Genomic DNA, 24,253 nt, shown 5'->3' with positions numbered 1-24,253 from the left:
GCTTGTGGGGGAAAGACTCCAGTTCCCAGCACTGACAGTCCTGGTGGCTGTAGTGCTGGGAATTTCTCCCTTATTTTATTATGTCCAACCTCTTAAGCCTCCAATCTGCTTTGAATACTCAGTATTAATTTCCAATAAGTCCCTCTTTTTATTTTTCGCCCACTTTGCTGAGAAGCTGCCTATGTGCTTTCTTGCTTTCATGCAATGGAGCAGCCAGGAAAGAAACCTCCTCTATTCCACCATCTCAAAATATGCTGACATCTTTAATACAAAGGCTAGGTTGCATTAATTTTATTTTTCTTACATACATTTTAGTGATATAAAATCACATGACCACTGAATAAACACTCTGGGAATATATTTCCTGAGAATAAAAAGCTACTTCCCATAGCATAATTATGACTGATTGAATGAAAGATTACCTATTTTCATCTTATGTAGTGAGCTCTAAAATTTGTTTCCAGACATGAATATTGCCTTGGCTACCTTGAAATCTGACCTCTGATTTTTTTTTTGGTCTGATATGAACCACCATCCTGAACTCATCATTACTTGGAGGAACTCCTAAACCAGCCATCTGTGTGATTTCTTTCTGGCTTGCCTTTGATTAACCTCCATGTTGGCTATTGACTTGACATAGCTCACAGTACTACCTTCCTACAACTCCAAACCCTCTACTTGTGCCAAGTAATTGCAACATGATTCTTCAGTTTCCAAAATATTTGACAAGTTACCACCTCAGATATTAGTCCACTTTTTAATGAATTGTTCCAGTTCCTTTAATGTTTTGAATAGTTCAACAGTATCTAATTATGAATAGAATTTTCATTCAATTATATTTGTTCATAAGAGTTCACATAGTGGTGGCCTTGATTGACACAACTAGTCAACTTAATGAATATCAATGATATTTAGATATTTATATTAGAGATCATCTAATGTTCATTTATTATCATACTTCATTTAATATTCTTATATTTTATGTTTTTCGATTCAATCTGGTCTAAAATTAGGTTTCTTATTCTTCCCACCTGCCCCACACAGTTTTAAGTATCTAATCACACTTGCAAAAATTATAGAAAGCAACTGCTCTGTTAGGGTTTATTGAGTTGACAGAAATGAATTGATTTGTCTTTCTGTAGAACTATTCAGAGTGATGGTTAAAATTTCATACTCAGCAGGTGAACTACTTGGTTGGACCATTTACTAGCTGTATGACTACAGGAAACCTATCTAGACTCCTTGATTCTATTTATCACATATATACTGGGCATGAAACTAATAATATCTACCACATAAAGTTGATACAGTTATGAGAATGAAATTATATAGATGGATAAATAGATAATAGACGATGGATATCTTCTGTAAAGGGAGGGGTTGAACATTATATGTAGCCAGAATAGAGTAGATTATTACAATCTTGACTAGATAGATGTTGATTTTATGTGAAAATATTAATGATTAGGATGACAAGAAAATAGCTTAACATATGATACATATGGAAGATGGAAGTAAGGATATTTTTTGAAAAACCAGATATGGAGGTATGATAAGAACATAAGAATAGGCTGAGAATAATTTTTTTGGCCTAAGAGTCTGGATAATTGAATTTTAATTTATCTGAATAAGTTTATGATGGCATAGGAGGGTAGTGAGAGTGGGAGAGAATGGGAATTTTGAGTTTAAATATCAGGAGTTTAGTATTTTTGAGATATACTTTGGCCAAATATTTAGTTACTTGGCACTACAGAAACACTTCCAGAACCAGAAATATTCAAAAAATTGATATTTTTGTATTTATATGTGCAATTCAGAGTGGAATTCTAAGGAAAATTATGCAGGGGATCAAATCCAAAATTTCAATCAAGTCTAGGAAGATTGATATTTTTCCTCCTTTTTGACTATATTCTTGGTGTTCAGTCACAGTGGGAAACATTGTGCAACATTACTCAATCTTAATGTAGCTTTTTTTTCTTTTTTTTTTTTGCTAAATTCATGTACTTCTAGTTCTTTATAAGTTGATGCCACATTTTTTATGAAAAATGAGTTGTAATTTTCATTCTTTTCCATTTTCCCTTTAACAAGCTTCAATGTACTTCAATTGCCTTCTATAATTCTCAAAATTATACTTGATGACTTTATAATAACATTTTGTCAATTTTTTGAATACCCATTTATCAAGGTTTAGTTGATTTAAATACACTTAATTTCACAAACATTCCAAATTGAATGAGGAAAGATAGATTTGGACTCCTTTTTCCCATTCCTGATATTATATTATCACTACTTATATCTATCTGCAGAACTTTGAATTGTGCATCACAAATAAGAGACTGGTTTCATTTCCTACAACTAGCTCTGATTAATGACACATCGTTACAGAAGAAAAGAGACAAATATTATCAAATGAACTTATCTTCTGAGATGTTATTGTACAATACCAAATTAAATGATCAACAACTGAATAATAAAAAACAATTATTATTTGTATCTCTCTGCAAAAGATAATTAGAACTCACCATGCTACGTTATCTCAGAATCTTGGCCAAGCTTCTACCGTCTTTCATGATTTCTCAAATAGATGTGGACAAAGAAAAACCTAAGACAAAATTCCTTTAGAGTATCAGCAATAACTTTGACTACAAAGTCCAATGGAGAGTTCTGATGAGGTTACCTGGAAAACATGCGAACTTAACTAACTCTTAGGCTATAGTCCAGATTTAAACCACCTTATTTAATAACCATTCTTTGGGCCCTACTTTAATCTTGATATCTAACATCTTATATTAATATCAACTACCATCTTTAAATAAGTACTTGGTCTCCTGAAATTATCTTTAGGTTCTCATAGATTTAATTTATGTATACTGAAGAAAACCAAACAATAACTTGGAAAGTGTTCTGAACATGTCAATGGTCTATAATTAATAAGCTACATGTAAATTTAAATTAATTTAATTAAAGTAGAATATATTCTCTTTTCCAGGCATTAAAAACACAAACATCATGAATAATAAAAACTACAGGAGGGAAAATTTGTTCATGTTGTAAATAAATTTTTACCAATTGTGGTGGATTTTAAAAATTTATTCAGTTTCATGAATAGAAATCAAATTCATGTCATGTGAATAGAAATGATGGGAAGATGCTATCTTTAGGTTTCATGGATCATATATCTAAATGATAGAAGAAAACATAAGAAAGAGAAAATGCTAAAGTAAGTCATGGTTGAAGAACAAGAGAGCACAAATATCAAGTTTATAGTGACAATTTCCATCAAAAGATTTATTTTTGTGTTGCCCCTGACTTGACTTATGAGTTCACTGTCCTAGAAATCAGCAAGCATATGTACAATCCTGCAGCCAACCTTGGAAGGCTCAGTAGGTAAAATGATGCAGAGATATTGAAGCAAGTCCAGAGAACACCAATTTGAATGATTAAAGAGACAGGTATGTATTCAAGAAGAAAGGTTAAAAAAAAAAAAAAAAAAAAAAACAAGAGCAGGGCCTAGCCCAAAGTCAGAAGACAGAAATAAAAGTATTGAATTCTACAACTGAATGAACTTTCAACTCTTATCAGTCCCAGTATTTGACAGACAACATTCTCACCAAAGCACTACATTTTCATATTTGCCTGCCCAAAGTCAATTAGCCTATGAAAAATAAAATAGAAAATTTAAAATTATACTATGAAATATAGCTAAACTTCTTGGATGTTAAAATATGTTGATATGTATAACTAAAACTAAAGAAGAGGTAGCAGGATATTGAAGAACAATGGTATTTAAAAATTTCATAAAAAATTAAAATATTAGCCAAATATTTGGCCTAGATATATCCTCCAAATTATTTTTGTTTGTAAAATTTAAACCACAAAATTAAAAAGGAGAAGTTCATCATAATTAGATCTATAACCCATAAGAATATCAGCTTAATAAGTAATTTCAAATATATAAATATTTAGGTAAGACAGATTTTAGGTAGAGCATGTATTATAGTTTATACTAAAACCTATTTTAATTCTTGATCATTGCAACAGTTCAATTGTACATGTAAGATGTTTTTAGACATCATTTCCATTCATTGAGGGATTTATGTGCCAACAACTGTAGTAGGAATTTGTCGTCTTACTGAAACTTTGATAGATAAGTTGTGAATTCACATATGTTCCATCCACATTTTAGAGATAAAGTGGCTAAAAATAATTTCAGAAGGCAAATTACATAATTTACCTTAGGATACAAGATTACCTACATCTGTGTGAATGTTTGTGCACATATTGCATGTTGAATATATATATATATATATATAAATATATATATACATGTATATATATATATACATGGACACATATATAATTTCTATCTATTTCAATAATGAGTTTTTCATCAGCTTCAAATGATGATACAAATCTGTCTGATAAAACTAATGTTGACAGACTTATAGATTTAAATTATATTTTGTGATGAAAACTATGAAAGAAGATATTTCATTTTTCCAGAATAAACACTTCCTGAAAATAACTTCAGTGACTCTATTTTACTAAGAATAATTGCATTAAAAATAATGGAAAGCTGCCTCTGCATAGTTTCATTTTTGTATTTTAGATTTATCAAAGTTAAGAATGAGACAGTATTTGAGACCTTATACATGATTTTAAAATATATTTGAAATTATATGTAATCAGCTTAATTATCTAACCCCCAAACTTTTACCAAACAGAATTATTTAGGAGTGTATATTGAAAAGTTTTCAGAACTGAGTACTCTCAACTGTTCCTAAATGAAAACAGCAACATGTTTAAAATTAGGCTTCTCTCTCATATTAATATTTGAAATAGAAATACCTGAAAATGAGCTGCATTTAATTTTTAAAGTTTCAAAATCAAGCACAATCTCATTGAATTTTCAGAATGTGAAAAATAATGGTTTATAAATACACTTTTTAATAATGTATTTTGAATGGAAACATAATATCTTCCTATATCAATCTATGAATTAGGAGAAGAAATAAAAATGAAGAATGAGAAATTTTCCAAATAAAAATTATACTACACATAACAAACTTGATGCATACATTTATGTATGTAGAAAATATCTCTTATTTATTTTTTATATAACCAAACTCACTACTATCTACTTAGAAGTCAATACATAAACTATGTAAGGAATATTGCTACCTTTCTAATGGCACTATTTTTAAACTTACTATTTTTAATGCCACTCAGGTACAAATGTGTTCGTTGTGGTTGTAACTAATGTCCCAATTTATGATCTTTATTTGTAACTTAACTTTAATCAGGCAACAAAGTATTTCTCAGATTGAGCTCAAATGTCCAGAAGCAGTAGCAAATGTGGTTTTTCCAATTTTTTCAAACATCCTCCAGCAGATTGACATATTCTGTGTGTGCATGTATGTGTGTATGTGCTTCATTTCTATACCACAGTTCTGCAGAGAATGTATACCTGCATCTTTGCAATTTTGTTTTCAAGTAGTTCTTTATTCTCTGCAAATGTAGATGAAAACCAAATGTGCTGAAGTCAAATATCTAACTCTTATTTTTCCATTAAAATATTTATTGTATGCTCTACCCAATGGTATGCACTATACAAGAGTTTGAGAATATAGCATAAACAATGTAAAACTCTGAAAATCTGCTGGATTTAGACACAAATGGGAAAGGAACTATTTCATTTATTTCATTCGTATTAAAAAATGGAGCCTCAAGTACAGAATTGAAGCTAATCATCATTTCTGTTTTTCTAAATGTGCATTATCAATGTAATTTTATTTATCCTTTACATGATATCATGCATGCCATTATTTTAAAATATCTGGACTAGGATTAGGAATTGTTGTAGTACATTCAGAAATGACCCTAATGACAATACAGAAGGGGAAGTGAGCTTTATGACTTGGAGAGAAAGGTAGTGGCAGCATCTCCTAGAAAATATCATCAAGGAAAATGTACAGAAAGGGTTCATCAAAACACACCATCAAGTCCTTGTCTCCTAGGAATCACCATAACAGTTAAAATGTTTAGACCATTTACAACCTGCCTCATATTTAAATATTTACATTTTTCTTCATTGTAGAGTGCAGAATTTTAAGATGTGATTAATTATGTCAATGTACTATTTAAGGAATCCAGCTTTTCATAATTTCTATGCAACTTTCCAGGTGAGTTAGGTAGAATCGAATGAAAGAACTTGAGAGACACTTATACTAATTGTACGCCCACATGTAAGGAAAACTGAGGTGAATGTAGACAGATTAGAATTAATACGATATGGCAAACTCCCATTAATGTGGGTGACTTGATATTCATGAACAGCTCAATACTTCCTGACCGAAAATGTTTCTGCTTCACCTTAACAAGAATGTGTTTCTGCTTGATCTATTGCTCTCAACTTAAATGTCACAGAGTGGGAAAATGACTACAGTTAGTCATGAAATATATAATATTATCAATTCTGATTAAAAAAAATACATGTCAATTTCTCAAAGATCACAAAATGTAAGAAATACAAAAAAGCACAAAGAAGTATGCACACGCACACACACACACACACACACACACACAAATCTCACAACTGAAATACCATCAAAGGGATACTTTAATACCATTTAAACATGTATTTTCATCCTATCATATCTACATGCATACATATTCATATTTATGTTCAAATATTTCACATTAAAATATAAACAGGAAACCTCCTTACTTAACAAGAACCACAAAACTAAAGCTATTCTTATTTATATTCTCATTCTTGTTTAGTCATTTTTTTTCCTACTGCTATCCTCTAAATTTATTTTTAAAAATTCCCCTTTGTCTTTAGTTTATAGAGGATTGAATTTGAGGGAAAATAGCCTTCATCAAGCAGGGAAACATTCTAGCTATTATGTTTTCCTCAACTACTGTTTCTACCCACTTTCTCCTTTCCTCTTAGATTCCAGTTTCTCATAGGTTAGAACCCCTTTAATTGTATCACAACTTCTGTACTACTCTTTTGTTGTTGTTGTTCTTTTGCTGTAGCTTGGATATTTTTATTGACCTATCTGGATTTACTAATCTTAGTTCTAGTCTGCTGTTAAACCCATCCAATTTTTCATTAGTGTAAATATTTTCAAGTTCAAGAATAGGAAATCTACATTTAATGGCTTCTAATTCTTGAAATAAACATTTTCTTTCCTTTAGACCATTTTTCTCACTTTTATACTAAATTTAATTTTGATTTCTGTTTTACCTTCTGAACACAGATTATCTTTGTGTCTGTTACTATCAGCTTTTAAGTGCATCACAGTGTCCTGCTTCTTCACATTGGTATTTTTTAAATTTATTATTGGACTTCTGCAAAACATCACTTTGAATCTCTGGACCATGTATTCTTCTTATACCCCATGTTGTTCTGACAAGTACTTAATTTCCTCTTGGATCATATCAAGACATACTCTGAGGCCTAACTAGGGTATATCCAATTTAGTTATAAGTTCCATGTGATCCTTTCTTGAAGAGTTTGACTATTCTGGAATATCCACCAGAATTTAGAATAGGTAGGAACTCTAACACTTCCTTAACCTGCATGACCTTGACAAATTCTGGTTCTCTCCATCAGCTGGTTGTTGTTCTTACCTTGCATGGACACAGCTTCAGAATGTTTGAAGGAGTCAAGGGATATTTTGATGCAGTGCTTCTCTCTAGTAATCTATCCTTCAAATTCCAGTTCTTTTGTAGTCTTGAACTCTAATCCTTGCTTCCACAGCCAAGCAAAATTGCCATCCTCAGCTTGGGATAGTGAGGAACTCAGGATGAATAAGAGAGTTCATATCTGAAAATAGTTATTTTATGAATTTTGTGCAGATATTCTCATTATTCAGCAATAGTTATGGCCAGAACTTTGAATTATTGCAAGGAAAAATGTTTTGAAAATATTGATTCACTTATGAATACATCATGAACTCTCTTACATTTTATAATGCATATCTTAAAAAGTAATATTAATTAAAAATTCCAGCTTAAATAACTTCATCTAAAATATTAAATAAGTGATTCTTAACTTTGGCTTTACATTCGAATCATATTGTTTTAAAATGGTTACCAAATAGCACCATATACTTATTAAAATCTATTCATGGGGTAGGACCATAAAAGAGTCCATTTTTTAAATTCTTCATAATTTTAATACTTACCTACTGTTGAGAAATGTTCTTACAGATTAAACATATGACTGAGTTTAGTAAATTCACAAAATAACTGTTGATGTATGTGAGAGAAGAAGGAAAAGGTCATACAAGTGTAAATGATGCATTTGACTAAAACCAAAGGAGTCATGTTGTGCTGTTCCTCATTTGGCAAGTACTCTATCAACATGCCTGAAGATTGAGGGAGCAAGAGGGGAGCACGATACTATAGTAGTCCTTTTCTGGGCCTGTATGAGAGAGAGGAGTAAAAGAAGGAAAGGTGATGAAATGTAGCATAGCCATAGAGCCCACATGCAAACAGGAAATAGACACTGTAGTGGTAGCACAATAGGGTTTGGGGTAAGCATAGATGCAATGTTGGGCACACAATCCTGGAGAAATACACTTCCTCATTGGTGGCCATTGGATGAGAAGAATATTAAAGGAATAATACTGATGATTTAAAATCAAATCTACTAATATATTCTTTATATGGACATGCTTTATGAAATTATTCCTGACTTACAAATAAATTTAAACCGTCCATCAAAAGAATACATAGCATCTTCAAATGGGGCATCCCTTACAGCAAAAACAGTGAGGTCATGTCTACATTGCCAGCAACTTTCCAACACAATAGCTAAGCAATCCCATCACTAGTATCCAAACATTTCAAACAAGTGTACAAGGAACTAACTTAAAAACTTTATTTCAGTCCTTGTTTGAATAATTGGCCTATCAGAAAATATTTTGAAATAGAGTCAATGCAAAGTGATAATGTTCAATTTGATTCAACACATCTTCCAGCTGACTCAGAAAATCAAAATCAAAATTTCCACTTCAGGAAAGGCTTGGGCTTTTACTACATCACTGAGGATTTTGCGTCTAAAGATCAGTGAATAATAATATTGGGTTACAGGAATCTGTATGCAGTCCTTTGTTCAACTGTGAGTGGTAAAATATGGGCAATCTTACCATGATAAATAATACAAATATGTACTCTGAAAATTATTTTTTTCCTGAAACCACTTTAATAACCAATGTATATCAGTGGGAAGCTACTGTCAAAGCTAGAATAATTAGGCTAAATACCAAGAAAAATATAATTTCTTTTTACTTTTTGAACTTCTTTATAAGTCAGCTGAAACATGATATTTAAAAAAAATACGTATTTCATGTGTGAGAACTGAAATCTCCAATTTTTACTCCTTTTTCAGATTAAAACTAGCTTTCTCAAATACAATCTACCAAGTACGTAATTATATATGCCACTACATATTTTGAATAAATTACTAACCATGAACTTTACACTGTTACAGACATTGGAATAAAAGTCAAAATTGTCGTGCTCTACTTACCCTTCTCCTCCAACTTCATAAACAAATTAAATGCAGCTCTTACTTCTTCAGTTCATTTGAAATATACATATGGTATCTTTACTGTAATTTAGTCACCGCTGTACTATAGAGATTAGAAAGTAAGACTATCTCTTCTCAGGATTCTTATTCTCTGACATGCAGAACAGAAAGATTACCTAATCAATTACAGTAGCAATAAATTCTCTAACAAAAAAATTTATAAACTGCTATTTAAGCAAATAAATAACAGACAAAACTTGAAATTTAGAAAATAGTAACTGTAATGTTGGAGTTGAAAGATGCATAGAAGCAGACAGGCAGAAATGTTAAGGTTAATATCTTAAAGAGGATAATATACTAGCATTAGGGAGTTTCATCTGCATGCTATGTGTAATTGGGAGTCAATGAAGGATTTAAAATGGATGTGTTAAAATTGAGAAATTTGTGTTTATCAAATATATTTATCAAAACAGATTCTGGTTTCCACTCCAATGTGTAAAAAATCATGGAAGTTGCCACCTTGTTCCTTATTACATCCGACAGGTGGCTGAAAAAACTGCCTGTCAGTGACTTTCTTGTACCTATTGGTTCATTGAGGTTGCAGGGCAAATCCATACCTTGACAACTGGAGCAACAGGAGAATACAAGAAGTGCAATTGAAATATGTTCACCTGGAGAAGAAGCCACTGGTACACAAACTTCTGAACGTGATAATTTTGAGAATTTCTAGAGGCTGAATTTTTACTAGAGAGAGGGAGAAACGCTCCGTTGCCACAATCTCAGGCTATACAAAAAGCTTACATGAATATTATCTCTAGAAATTTCACATGGATTTTATGGAAATGAGACAAGAAAAATTATCTTATGTGTCTGAGAAAAGGAAGGAGAAACAAACAAACAAAACATTTAAATAGGACAGAACTTTCTTGATGATAGTCCTGTTCTCCAGGAGAAAAGAATTTTACACAGCTATATCTTTCCTGCAGAGGGAAATTCCCAATCAGCATCTTCACTTTGCCTTCCTCTCTCATATACGGGGATGAGGAGCTTTTAAAACATCCTAAAAATCACAGCTTGCAACATATACGCCCTATAAGATTAATCAGATTGTGGAATGCTTCCCCTGGCCCAGAGTTGCCAATGTGAAAAATCAGAATTCCATAGGTGATAAAAAAAGTTAAAGAATATAAAAGGATATTGTGAACAACTCTATCAATACAAATTTGAACACTTAGATGAAATAGAACATTTTTTTGAAATTCTCTATAGAAGCAGTAAGAATGCTGTATAAGGGGTTTAGCTGAACTAGGAAAAAGAAAGTTAGACATTATTGCTTAATTCTGACAATAAATGAGGGGGACCTAAAAAGTCATTTGCTGAAAGATAAGTAGAAATTAACAAGAGAAAAGACTGAGGAAGTTTCAAATTGTAAACTTCAGGGTGACTATACAGGAGCAAGTCACATTTCTAGACATTTCATGATATCTCTGGTCAATGCTATCTATAAGATGTCTCCCAATGATTTTAAACTTCAGTCTCTCTCATCCACTTACTCCTTTGACCAGGTCTTTGACTTAATAAATCTCAATTTCACACAATTTTATCTGACTTCAGACTCCTATCTTCCTTTGTACTTTGACTTTTACAATTTCTGGATTTCTGAGTCTAAACTACCATCTCTCAGGGAAAAGTTTTAACACCACCCATTACAAAGTTTTAATACACACCCTTTTGTCATTCTCCTAAGCAAAATGTTTTCCCTTCATGTCCATTCTGAGTTACTGCTCTCATTCACAAGTTGTTCCATTTCCAACAAGAGGCATCCACACATCACCATCTTTGCTCTACTAATTACACATGCAGGTGGGGCCATGCTGTAAACCATTCATCATGCAATATAGCGTCACTCAATAGAAGTACCCTAGGCTCTCCTGTTCTTGATTTGTCAGTGATCATTACATAAAAAAAGATATATTCTATCAATTCCTTTTTATTTCTCAGTGGCAGAGCACACACCTCCCATCCTGAGTTCCATCCTCAGCACCACAAAAAATAAATAAACAAAATAAAAATATTGTGTCCATGTATAACTAAAAAGTATATAAAATTATTAGCAATAGCTGGTCAATATTTTTAACAAATAATTCTTATATAAGTAGGATCTCATACTACTAAAAAAATAAGGACAAATGTGAAGACTCCTTCTATAAAATTATTTTCTGCTCAAAACTGGGTGTTAGCATGTTAAAAAGATGCTTTTAAAAAAAGTATGAATCAATACTAATTCCAAGATGATATCCAAACCCTTTGGAGGTAATGAATTTCAGAAAGAAATGTTTTTAAGTAGAAAATATAATTATACTGTCACACATAAAAAGTGATTTGAAAAAAAGGGCTGAAATGAAGTGGCCTACCAAATTGTAATTTAGAACAAATTATTCTATTTGATTCAGTATTTCCCTTGCATATCCCTCATTCTTTGCCCCACACTCACAATGAAAAGATTGGTTTAAATGTTTTCTATACTCTGTCTCCTATTCGATGGTCTGAGATTATAATTCCTGATTAAATGGAAAATTGTGTACTATGAATTTGATGAGGAAAGACAAAAGAAATTTTAAAAGGCATTGAAAAATGCACCTGTTCTTAATGAATATGCTGAAGATTCTTTTTTTAATTTCAATTTTTGTTATGTTTGTAATATTTCTGAGGATTCCTTATAGGGAATTCATATATAAACAACAAATGTATCCATAGTACTTGTCCTACCCCTTACAATTTTATGAAAGAGAAGAGGAGATAATTTGATATAGTATAATGATAATAGGCCTTCTGTGTTTTACGCAATGTACTGTATCATGATTTTATATAATTGGAATACAACTTTTTCTCTGCCATACAATGTGTCTAGATTTGGGGGAAATGTACATTTATTCATACAGGCATATTTTAGTATTAGTATTTGGGTAAAATTAAAGTAATGGAGTTGGCTTGTTTTTATATGTATTTACATAATGAACATTTAGAAAAAAATCAGGTTTTTTATGGTTTTAAATTACTAAATTTTTAACACCTTACATAAGGAGTAGATTTGTTGAGACCTATTTAAAAATATTTTCCTGGATTCATATTAATCATATTTAATTTAATTTAAGCATGACATTTAAATGTGCTTATTTTTAATTTCAAGCAGTTTTTTTCTGTGAGCTACTGATACTTTCATCCAATACAGTAATCCTTTGGCATTTCAAGATTTAACATGTATTTTCTAATCTATTCTGAAGAAGTATGACTGGCTCCTACAAAGCAGCCATGCAGTTTACAATTCAAAAGCATTCCTAACATTCTAATGGGAGTTAATGTAATCAAATAGATGACTTTTGTGTCATCTGGATATTCACAGTGTGGGGATTCTCATTTTGTGGTCTATCCCTCTCAAATGTCAAAATGTACTATTTATTCAAATGCCTGCTGTGTGGTTTGCTGTCACCTCAAAATGAAAAAATGCACTTATCTCATTCCAAATCTGTTATCTTTTATGATCTTGTTTATTGTTAATGGCAACATAAATTTCCTAAATTGCAGTCTCATTCCTCTCCTTCACACTGTGTTAAATCAGTCCCTGCGTCCTATAGAATGCTGCCATGAAATGTCAGCATACTTGCCTCTGCCTGAACTTTCCTGTGACTTGACTTCCTTCCCTCAAGTCTTATTTGTGTCCTGACCTAACAACCAATCAGAGTGGAGATGATTGCACCATGAACTGTATTCAATGCACACTTACGATGAGGTAAGGGCCATAGGTCAAGAAAAGCGGGGACCTCCAGACGCAGGGAGAGTTGAGGTTGCTGACTCTCCCCAAGGACCTGCAGAAAGAATACATCCCTTCCAACACCTTGAATTTCGCCTCGCAACTCCTCTGTCAGACCACCTACACAAATTTTAAGATTCAGTTCTGTAGTTGCCAGAATTTGAATTCTTCCAACCACTTGATTGAACAAGGAAACAGGATTCCCTCTCAGCCTCTCGAAAAAAGTCGCAATCTGTTGGCATCTGGGTTTTAGCCTGGTGAGACCAGTATTAGAAGTGTGAACTTTCCATTTTTGTTAGTTTAAGGCATTAATTTTCTGGCAGTTTTTTACAGTAACAATAGGAAACTACAACCATGACAAGAGTTGACATTTCCAATACTATATAGTTCAAAATTTAATTTCTTTTCATAATAATTTATATTTATAATTTATATTTTATAATAATTTTAAATTTATTTTATATTATTTATTTTAGAAGGACGATGTTAAGATGCTTCATGGTGTCCCCAGATGACAGATATTTGATATTGTATTGATATTTATTACTACATAATAGATTACAACAAATGCTGATTTAAAGCAATAGCTACTTATTAGGTCTCATATGTGTAAGAGAGGATTTGGGGAAATATGTGGCTAGGAACTCTTTCAGGATTAGTTAAGATTGAAATCAAGATGTTGGCTGTGTTAGCTTTTGGAAATTGACTAAAGGAGAATCTAATTCCAAGATTATTCATGTTCTTGGCAGAATCTGGTTCTCTACATATGTGGTGCAAAGACAGCTTTTTGTGAATAGTAGCCATGAGTTTACCTCTCTTTTACTTCTCTATAGTCTTTGCCACATGGCTCCCTCCTTCTTCAAATTTAGTAATGGAGATTACTTTATATTGGGTATCTTTACCTCACTTAATTTCTACCACCAACAACACCCCAGTACTTTCTGAGGTCTCACCTGATAAGTTTAGACCCAATTGAAAAATATCCCTTATTGAAACAAAAGTAAATTGGAAAATGAATTACATCTGTAAAATCTGTCACTGTAATACCTATGGTAGTGTTCTGTTGTAGAATGTGAAGAGAGTTATATGTACTAGGGAACAGGAATCTTGGGATCATCTTATAATTATGCCTGTATGCTATGAAACTCTAGAAAGATATATTTAAAAAATTTTTCTGAGTTCCTACTTCTTTTTACTTCATGTTTTAGATTTTATGGATAAGCTTATGGCAAAATTTTTCCATGTTTGATCCAAAGGTCCCAAATACCATCCATCTAAAATTATGTGAAGATTTAATATATATAATAAAATTAAATACACATTCTATATATTGCACATAAAATTATGAATCTATGTTAACAAGTTGTGAATTTCAAATGTCTCTTACACTTAACTAATAAGAAATAACTTGGGCTGTACTGATTCAAATAACAGAAGAACCTGGCAAAAATAACTCTGTGATGGATACGAAAGATATAGATCCATAATTTTGGGTCTCTAAAATCTCATGCCTCCTGAAGTCAAGTGGCTCTGAACAACTTAATACAAATTTAGGCTGATGACATTTTGTTCTTGGTCTGCTCTCCATGCAGATAAAAATTTGTAGCCATAAGACAAAACAACCAGGGAGTCAGCTTGCTTCTCAGACACTTTGGTTCACCAGTAGATAACGCAGTCAAGAATAATGATGTCAGCAATTCGATCCTTCACAGGAGACAATTTTCATCCACATGCATTAGTGTGAAGTGCAAGCTGGCTATCTGGAGGAAGATTTTCCCCATGAAAGTCGTCTTAAAATGGCTCTACATAATGTGCAAACCCTGAAAAAAAATTCCTCAGGGCTAAATAGTGTTTTAATCTGTTGACAGCATTTTAATTTTCTCCTTCTGAAGAATCTCTAAAGGAGACCCTGTGGAGAGAGAAAGCAGGTCAAGAGGAAATTAAAAGTGAAGATCTTGCTTTTTCACAACTAGGATAAATCTGTTAATTATGCCAACCCAGAAAAATGTCGGCAATTTTTAATTTACAAACTGCTGAAAGCTTGCTATCAAATAAATTGATTAGCAGTACTCATAATCAAAAGCTCTGGATTAGTAGTTAATTTGTGGAATCAATTAATAGAAGCATTCATCAAATATATTTGCCTCCCGGGAATGACAAATCCATTGCTCTGTGTTCCTAGAGATAAGAAAAACGTGCACTCTGGGATATGCAGTGATTCCTGGGGTTATGGTTCTTATGTCATTTTTTCTTTTTTTGATTTTTTATTTCAAGGAGTGTGTTCCTTGATATTTGGACTTAATATTTCCTTTTTAATATGCATAATATCAATGCATAACATGTAAATTTATTTACCAGCTAGAATATTCTTCACATTAATTTATTAAACTGTTCTATCAGACTGTTTGTCCTAGATATTTATAACTAAGTCACTTAAGGCTGCATAAATATTTTTCCAGGGTATTAAAATCACACATAGCCTAAGGCTCAATTATCTTTGGTTAACATTCAAATAAAATGGAATTTCTCTAATTTAAAATTTAGGGACTACTTGTTTGTTTGATTTTGTTTCCTACATATGAGCTTAATATAAATTGTTAAATTGCATAATATTCTATCTGAAAGTATAGAATTAAAAACAAAATTGGGTATTTTATATTCATTGAAGAAAGTTCCTTAGAGCAACATATTTGGGTTTATTCACATTTAATAAGTTTACTCAAGAGTTTTTTAAAACATACATTGTAAATCAATAATTTTCTTATGTTAAATCACCATATAATATAATCTTACATTGTGCCATTTGATTATTCATTAAGAAGAATCTTTTTCCTGATCTGTGAAGGAAATATATTCAAATTAGTTGTTACTCATTCTCTACTTTAAAACTCCAGAATGTGTTTAATTTATACTGTCTTTTAAAATTTTTTATTCATTCTTATTATATAAACATGACATAGACTGTATTTTGATAAATAATACATACATGGAGTATAACTTCCTTTTCTTCTGGCTGTACATGATATGGAGTTACACTCATGTTGTCACATATGAACATAAGAAAGTTATGTTTCACTCATTCTACTGTCTATCCTTTTAAAAAGGACATATCACCTTAGTATATTTACTATTATTCCACTCTTTTCTACAAAGATAATATGAAATAGATTGTGGTAGAGGGATCAGTTGTACATTATCATAGTTAGGCCATTGCTTAAAAGATTACATTTCATATATTATAAGACAATATAAGCAATACCATAGTTCTGTTTCATGCCAAAGTTTGCTTTCCTTTTAAAATATAATTTTTCAATATCCGAAGAAAATTAAAACTGTTCTAAAATTTTCAGACATAATGCAAAGACATGCTTTGTTTTATTTGAACATGAATATCTCATGGTGTTTAAAAATTCCATTTGCTCATTAAGTAAGAAGAGTTTTCAGAAAAACTGACTTCTTAATTCTTGCCAGCTAAAACAACTTTTGGTCTCATATTCAATCATATTGATGATTTGAAATGACTGATCAGGGAGTTTCAACCTGAATAAGAACAGATCATCTAAAATCAGGTTCTGCTAATTTTAGAGATTTATATTAACAGAACCTTCCATACATTACATACCTTGTGTTAGCTTTCCTAATTTATGTGTTTAATGAAAGATTTTTCAAATGCATGAAGCAAAACTGATAAAACTGCAGGGATAAATTAATGAGTGAAACTTCTAGTAGAGTCAGAGTCTTCAACTTTCACTCAGTAACAGAAAAAAATAAAGAGAAAATCAGTATAGAAATAAAAATGAACATTTTAAATGAAATTGAGCTACACAGCCTTTGTAAACAATCCCCTAAAGAGTAGATTACATATTCCTCTCAAGTACACATAGAGTATTTATCAAGATTGCTAAGGTTTGGATGCTGTCTGTCCCCCAAACATTCAAGTGTTGGAAGCTTGGTCCCCAATGTGGTGGCATGGGAGCTGATGGAACCTTTTACAGGCAGAGCCGCGTCAGGGGACCTTAGATAACTGGAGATGCTGCCCTTGGAAAGGAATTCTGGTAACCTGCAATAAGTTCTTGAGAGAGTGAATTGTTATGAAAGCCTATGGCTGATACCCAAGTCTCTGGCTTCCTGTATCAATGTGATATCTTCTATCATTTTCTATCATGATACAGAACTGAGACAATGCCATCAACATGCCCTCAAACCTCCAAGACTGTAAAGTAAATCATCCACCTTTCTTTATAAAGTTAGCCTTCCTTAGGATATTCATTGTATCTTTGTTGGGTCCCATTGCTTTTCTTATTCTTCACAGAAAATGTCAATGAAAATGTCTATCCCAGAGCTACCCAGTGTAACTTTAGGTGATGATGAAAATCAAGGGATTAGATTGAAAATAAAAATCTTGTTAATGTCAGGTGTTGGTGATGACATAGTATAACCCAAACATTTTTAACATGTAAGTTACTATAAATGTTTTGGTGGAGGAGAAAATTAACATTTAGCAGATGCTATTGTGGTATCCTCCCTGGTAACATTATAGTGGAAATAAACTTGCTTCAAGCTTCCAATGTCTACATATTTTTTGTAATATACTCACTCAAGGTGTTTTAGTCAGCTTTTCAGTTGCTGCAATCACAAGACTTAACAAGAAAAATAGGTTTATCAGAGCCTATTTCATATTGTAGAAAAAGTTTACACTGAGGCTCATAGTTTCAGAGGTCTCAGTCCATAGAAGGCTAGCTCCATTCCTTGGGGCTCAAGGTAAAGCAGAACATCATGGTACAAAGGTATGGTGGAGGAAAACTGCTCAGGACATCACACCAAGAAGCAGAGAGAGAAAGACTGAGTGACTTCCCTCACCAGGGACCAAAGCACACCCCCAATGACCCACCTCCTCCTACCACACCCTGCCGGCCTACAGTTACCACCAAACTAATTCCTGTGACAGGATTAATACGATGATGACATTAAACCTTTTATAACCTGATCATTTCTTCTCTAAACTTTCTTGAATTGTCGTACACATGAGATTTTGGGGGGGACACCTACTATCTAAACCATAACACCAGGCATGTGAAACATCCTTACAGGAGACGTGAGCAAAGTTTGTGAAATAATGGTTCTGTGAGCATCCTTTAGTCATTAACTGGGGAATTTTGTATAGGTGATGCAGCTCCCTCCTATTTAAGCCTGGATATTTCTGAGGGCCAGCCACACTCTACACTGATGATTGACAATTTTTCAGTAGAATAATGTACCAGTTACCCATGTGGTAACTTCCTTGAATTTATTTACCTTTTAAGTTTGCCTTCCCTTAGAGAACCTATTTCATATTGTACCAGAGGTTTGAAACATAATACCAAAAGACTCATTCTCAAACACTGCAATCCTAATATTAAAACCCCTGACGTCTAATGTCCCAAAAGACAAAAATTCTGAAAATAGAATTCTGGAAAAAAAATTAAAGATATTTATTTGCATTTATTTGCATTTGATCAATACAGCACTCTTTCCAACTTCTTTACATCACGGCTCTTTTATCCTTCCTTTTTATTGTATAAAAGTATGGTAGCTCCACACTGAAGGTGCCTTACCCATCCAAAATCCAGGGACTGGCACATGACATAAACTTGAAAAAAAGAAACTCTCTTGAAATTCTTATTCATCCAAGTAATGCAAGAATTAGAAATATCAATTGGAAAGTCATTAGCTGCTTAAAATACTCAAACCTGACACTGAGTTCCTGAGTATCAAATCTTTCCCAATTGATCCTATAGGCATCTTGTCAGTTTTCTTGTCAGTTTTACTTCATGAAGTAACTAAATTCAAAATGTATTTTTATGTGAGTAATAGCAATGGCAATAAATTGGGAGGATAACATACAGATTATCTATAAGTGATTGAAACTGGTTGATAGGAAAGTAACTAAACATTTTTGTATGATAATTGGTTTTGAATTCCAGTGACTTTACTTCTTTTGCTGTTTTGGGTTACAAGGTCGCAGAAAGCAATTTAAGTGTTCAAGTTTAGATTTCAATGGATGAGGTATACACACAGTTTTCAGCACAATTTTTCCTCTAGAGAAATTTATCTAAAAATTTTCTTTTATCCCACAATACTTAAGAAACATTAAAGTTCACTGTAGTATAACTAATAAGCCACTTGTTACTCATACAAATCTATTGCTTGGACAGTCAGGATATCAGAATGAATAAAGTTACATTATGGGGGAATTCATCTTACTGAAGATGAAAGTTTATGCTGCATTTCTAAAATTATTTATTAAGAAATGAATTTATGTGTCACATTTTGACTGCAAACATTTTTTTCCAGCTCTTATATCCAAAATGCAGTCTAGATGACCCAGAAATGTTGAGAAATGTTCATTAAAATTGATTTTTCAGTCTAGTTTCATTGATACTGAAAATGTATGGAATACATATATTTCATTTAGAGAGCTAGTTTTCTTCTCCCATAATGGAATCCTCTTAATATTATGCTTTTAATAAGAAGATGTCTATAAAATGGAAAAAAAAGCAAGAGAGTTCTGATTTTTCATAGAAACTCAGACTAAAACCTTTTGCACAGAGGAAGAGTTAAATGTGGTATTTCAGGTTATGAGTTCTTATCTTTCATGAGATGTGGAATATATTCCTATATCAAATAATTGTCTCATTTTTCTTTTTTGAAATAAATTTAAAAATTGGTAGCTGGATGGCAAACTATTATAGCAGAAGAAAAGAGAATAAATGATACTGTACTTGCCATCACTTAAGAACTTAAATAAGCACAATGACAATTAACCCATATATGTTAATTTAATTGCAATAATGATTTTATACATTTAAAACCATATATACTCAAAAAAGGGGGATTTTTATGATCCTTATTTTATTGTGAAGATCTCAGAAAGAGACATGTCACTGAATCTGTAGTTGCAAAGTCAACTCAGCAATTCATTTATATATACATTGTGAATTTGTAGATGGCATCTTAGAGAGCTCTAGCTTCCTGAATCTGTAGTTGCAAAGTCAACTCAGCAATTCATTTATATATACATTGTGAATTTGTAGATGGCATCTTAGAGAGCTCTAGCTTCCTTGTATTCCCAGTAATATCTACGTATCAAAACAAAACACAGACATTGCACAGCAACTATGCTGTATGGTGTTTTGTTCCATGTAACAATTATGCATATAAAATTGATCCTATATCTTAGATTCACTCAATATTTCATATAAATTGGTTCTCAAACATGGAAGACATGCCTTACCAAGTGGGATCACAAGTAACAGTGACAATCTATCATGGAGGGAAGCTGAGTGTGATCCTGAAAGAATTTTACTTATCTGATAACAGTTTTCTAGGAAACAAACCACTTGAAGCATCTATCTCTATTATTATAAAAGGATAGCTTCCCACTGATCCATTGTAAGATTCAGTCACAGAAGACAAACATAATGCTAGAATCCTTGGACTTTGTTGTTGTTGTTGTTGCTGTTGTTGTTTTTAACAAATGCAATAGTATTTTTTTCCATTTTATTTTCCCCATGAAAGCTAGTTTCAAAACTAAAAATATCAACATGATGCTACAGTCCTCCAGCATCTTCAGCTTCATTCCACAAGCTGCTTGTTTAGGATTTTACTCCCTGGCAGTTTGCTTTGGCAAAAAGGCTTCAAGATTGTGTGTTAGCCATAGAGAATATAGGAAAAGCCAATATGGTAGCTTACCAAATTAACAAGAACAACCATCTTTCTTGACAGATTGCTCTGTTTAATTATAGCTGTTGGGGATTGAGTCAGCTGTTTGAGCAACAGGAAAATTCAGGGGTCATTAAGATGGTCTATTAATTTTCTGTCATGAAGAGCTGCATTTCCAGGATCTGCACTTGCAGGGTGGCAGAACCGTTTCCAAAATGCTGGCTTTGAACATTCCTTTGGTGATATTTTTAAAAGTCCCCGTGGTAGGTTTAAAGATAAGAAAATGGTGTTTGAGAGTACAAATTTGTACTAGATAAAATTCATCTGGTATAAAATTTTCTCTTCCAAAATGGACCTGAAAATATTTTTTAAAGAAGAGAGAAAAAAAATAAATCCAAGACATCACCTTTTTTTCTGCTCAAAGCATTACGTGCTCCCAAACTTAATAGGTAAAAGACACCTTGAATTCAACTCTTTGACTCATCTTTTTCCTTGATATTACAGGTATATTTTATAAATATTAAAATAAAAGATGCTTGCAGAAAAGAAAAAAATTCTCTAGTGTCTTTTTTAAATATATTTTTTAGTTGTAGTCAGACACAATACCTTTATTTTATTTATTTATTTTTACATGGTGCTGAGGATAGAATCCAGCACCTCACAAGTGCTAGGTCAATGCTATACTGCTGAGCCACAACCACAGCCCCTCTCCAGTGTCTTTTTAAAGATTCCAAAAAACTTCCATAGTTAGGGTTGATACCTTCTTTATAAATGCATTTTGGAAAATAAATATCCAAAGCATCCATTGCATGTCAGGAAAAACACTGAAGCTGGAGCTCAAAAGGGTATTTATTTAGTGACAATATAAAACTCTTAAAACTCAAAATAATAACCAAGTTATGTCCTTTAGCAATCTATGAGAGCATTCTCCACTGCCATCTCAGTAGTCTCAGAATGCTGTAAACACAGAATTTCAAATTGAAATAACAATAAGAAAAGGAATGGCATAAGTATATTTAAACTTCCATTTGTGCACCTAATGAAATGTATAAACATCCAAGGATCTTCCTTGTAGGAGAGACCTTTACATCTTTACTAGTTGTTCACGAAGTAGACACATTATTAATGGGCTTCAGATTTAAAAAATTCTGAGAGAAAAGGAAAGTGATAGCCTTAGAGAGACCAAGGCATGCCACTGAAAGAATCCTGTGCAGAAGTAAAGAAAGCAAGCACAGATGTTAGAATAGTATAAACCCAGAACTTTGGAATGTGTGTGAAAGTCCTCCTTGGCTGGGTGATGTGTTACTGAACTGTAGCACTGATCACTGAGGGTCACCTCAAAGATAGCAAGTTGCATCTTTCATGCTGTACATAAAGCAGGCAGCAGGTTACATAATCTATTTCAGAAAAATGTGCATTTCAAATATTTAAGAAGTTTTGTTTGATTCCTGTAGAATAGTTCTTAAATGAAACCCTACTGAAAAAGAGGAAACTGAATACTAGGACAAATAGAATAAGGCATTCACCACTAGTTCCTAGAATACCCCAGCCCCTGGGAAAATGCCAGGAGTATTCATAAAACTTTATCTTTTGAAAGTACCATAATAAGAAACATTGAAAAGAAACATTATTTCTTGCTTTTATCAATCATTTTTAACACATTATTTGAGAATATATTTTAAGACAGTGCAGGATAATCAGTAGGTGGTTATGTTAATAAATGTTCACAAACAAAGCTTGACCGCACTGAAAGGTCAGTAAATTTCTTAACAAAAAATAAACTAAGAAAAATCGAGTAGCAAGTCCATAATAAATGACTATGCTATAAATACAAAGAGATGGAAAAATTTATGCAATACAAACAACACCTGAAATAATCTGTTGTTATTTTTGTTTGTTTGCTTTTTTGTTGTTGTTGTTTTGTTTTGTTGTGCTTTAGTGGTATGTTTCTTCATCTTTATTAAAACTTTCTCAAGAAGGATCCCCTATAAAAAGTTCTATAGATATATTAGTCTCCTATAAAATTTTACAAGGATGAAAGTTTATGCAATGTTACTGAGTAAAATTGAGAAGGAACAGCTTCTTAAACAATTCCATTGAATTGTTTACTTTCTCTGAACTCTGAAGGCAGAGATGCCATATATTCTAAGCATTCCAACTACATGCTCATTAGACATGATGGTCTTCATGAGCCTATCTCTGAAGCTTAACTGTCATGCTGTCATATCCCTTACACTTCTTGTGCACAACAGAAATATATTGGCTTTCCCCACTGGAAATAAATATTCACTGTGGAATGATGTCTGTGTTGAGTCAGTCTTTTATTCATGTGACCAAAATAGCTGATAAAACTAACTTAGAGGAGGAAAAGTTTACGTTGGGCTTAATGTTTCATAGTTTCAGTCCATGGTCTGCCAACTCTATCACTTTGGCTTTGATATGAGACACAGTACCATAGCCAAAGGGCATGGTGGAGGAAAGCTGCTCAACTCATGGTGGGGTCAGGAAGCAGAGGTTGGTGGGTAGTGACCCTGCAGGGAAGATGAGCCTTTCTAGGGCACTCTGAAGTGACCCATCTCCTGCAAACACATCCCACCTAGTTACCACACAGTAGCACATTCAAACAGAATGGACTGATTGGTTACAATTTTTAAAATATAATCATTTTGCCTTCCTTTGCACAGGAACATTGGGAGGGACACCTCATATCCAAACTATAACAGTATCCGACATGTCGACGAAATTTATCTGTTTTACTCCTAAAGGAAAATAATTTTTCTCAAGAAATTTTCTTAGCATTATTTTTTCATCTGGTTTTAATTATTCACATTGTGAGTCAGTATACAAAAGACTTTCAAACCATACTTGGGATTTATGTTAATTCTTAAGAATTTCAGTTTTGTTTTGTTTAGGTGAGGAATTTTTTGTTGTTGTTGTTAGACCAAGTATCAAATGTTTAGATTTCATGTTAAACTGATACCAGCATTAAGACATTTATCTTTTATTTATGTTGACTTTGTATTCAATTTTATTAGGTATTTTATATTCATCTGCTGTTCAAAAAATTGCATGAGAAAATTTAGTTTTCTATTATTTTATGAAAGTTAAAATCTTTAAGGGGCATAGGTTGAAGCAGGTCAACTTGAAATTTTATTCAATGATAAAGAAGCCTAAAAATAAAGGAAGAAAAATAATAC

This window comes from Urocitellus parryii, chromosome 6 (assembly GCF_045843805.1).
Source record: "Urocitellus parryii isolate mUroPar1 chromosome 6, mUroPar1.hap1, whole genome shotgun sequence".
In the NCBI taxonomy this organism is placed as follows: Eukaryota; Metazoa; Chordata; class Mammalia; order Rodentia; family Sciuridae; genus Urocitellus; species Urocitellus parryii.
The sequence above is the reverse complement of the archived record's forward strand: the minus strand, read 5'-3'. Positions refer to the sequence as shown.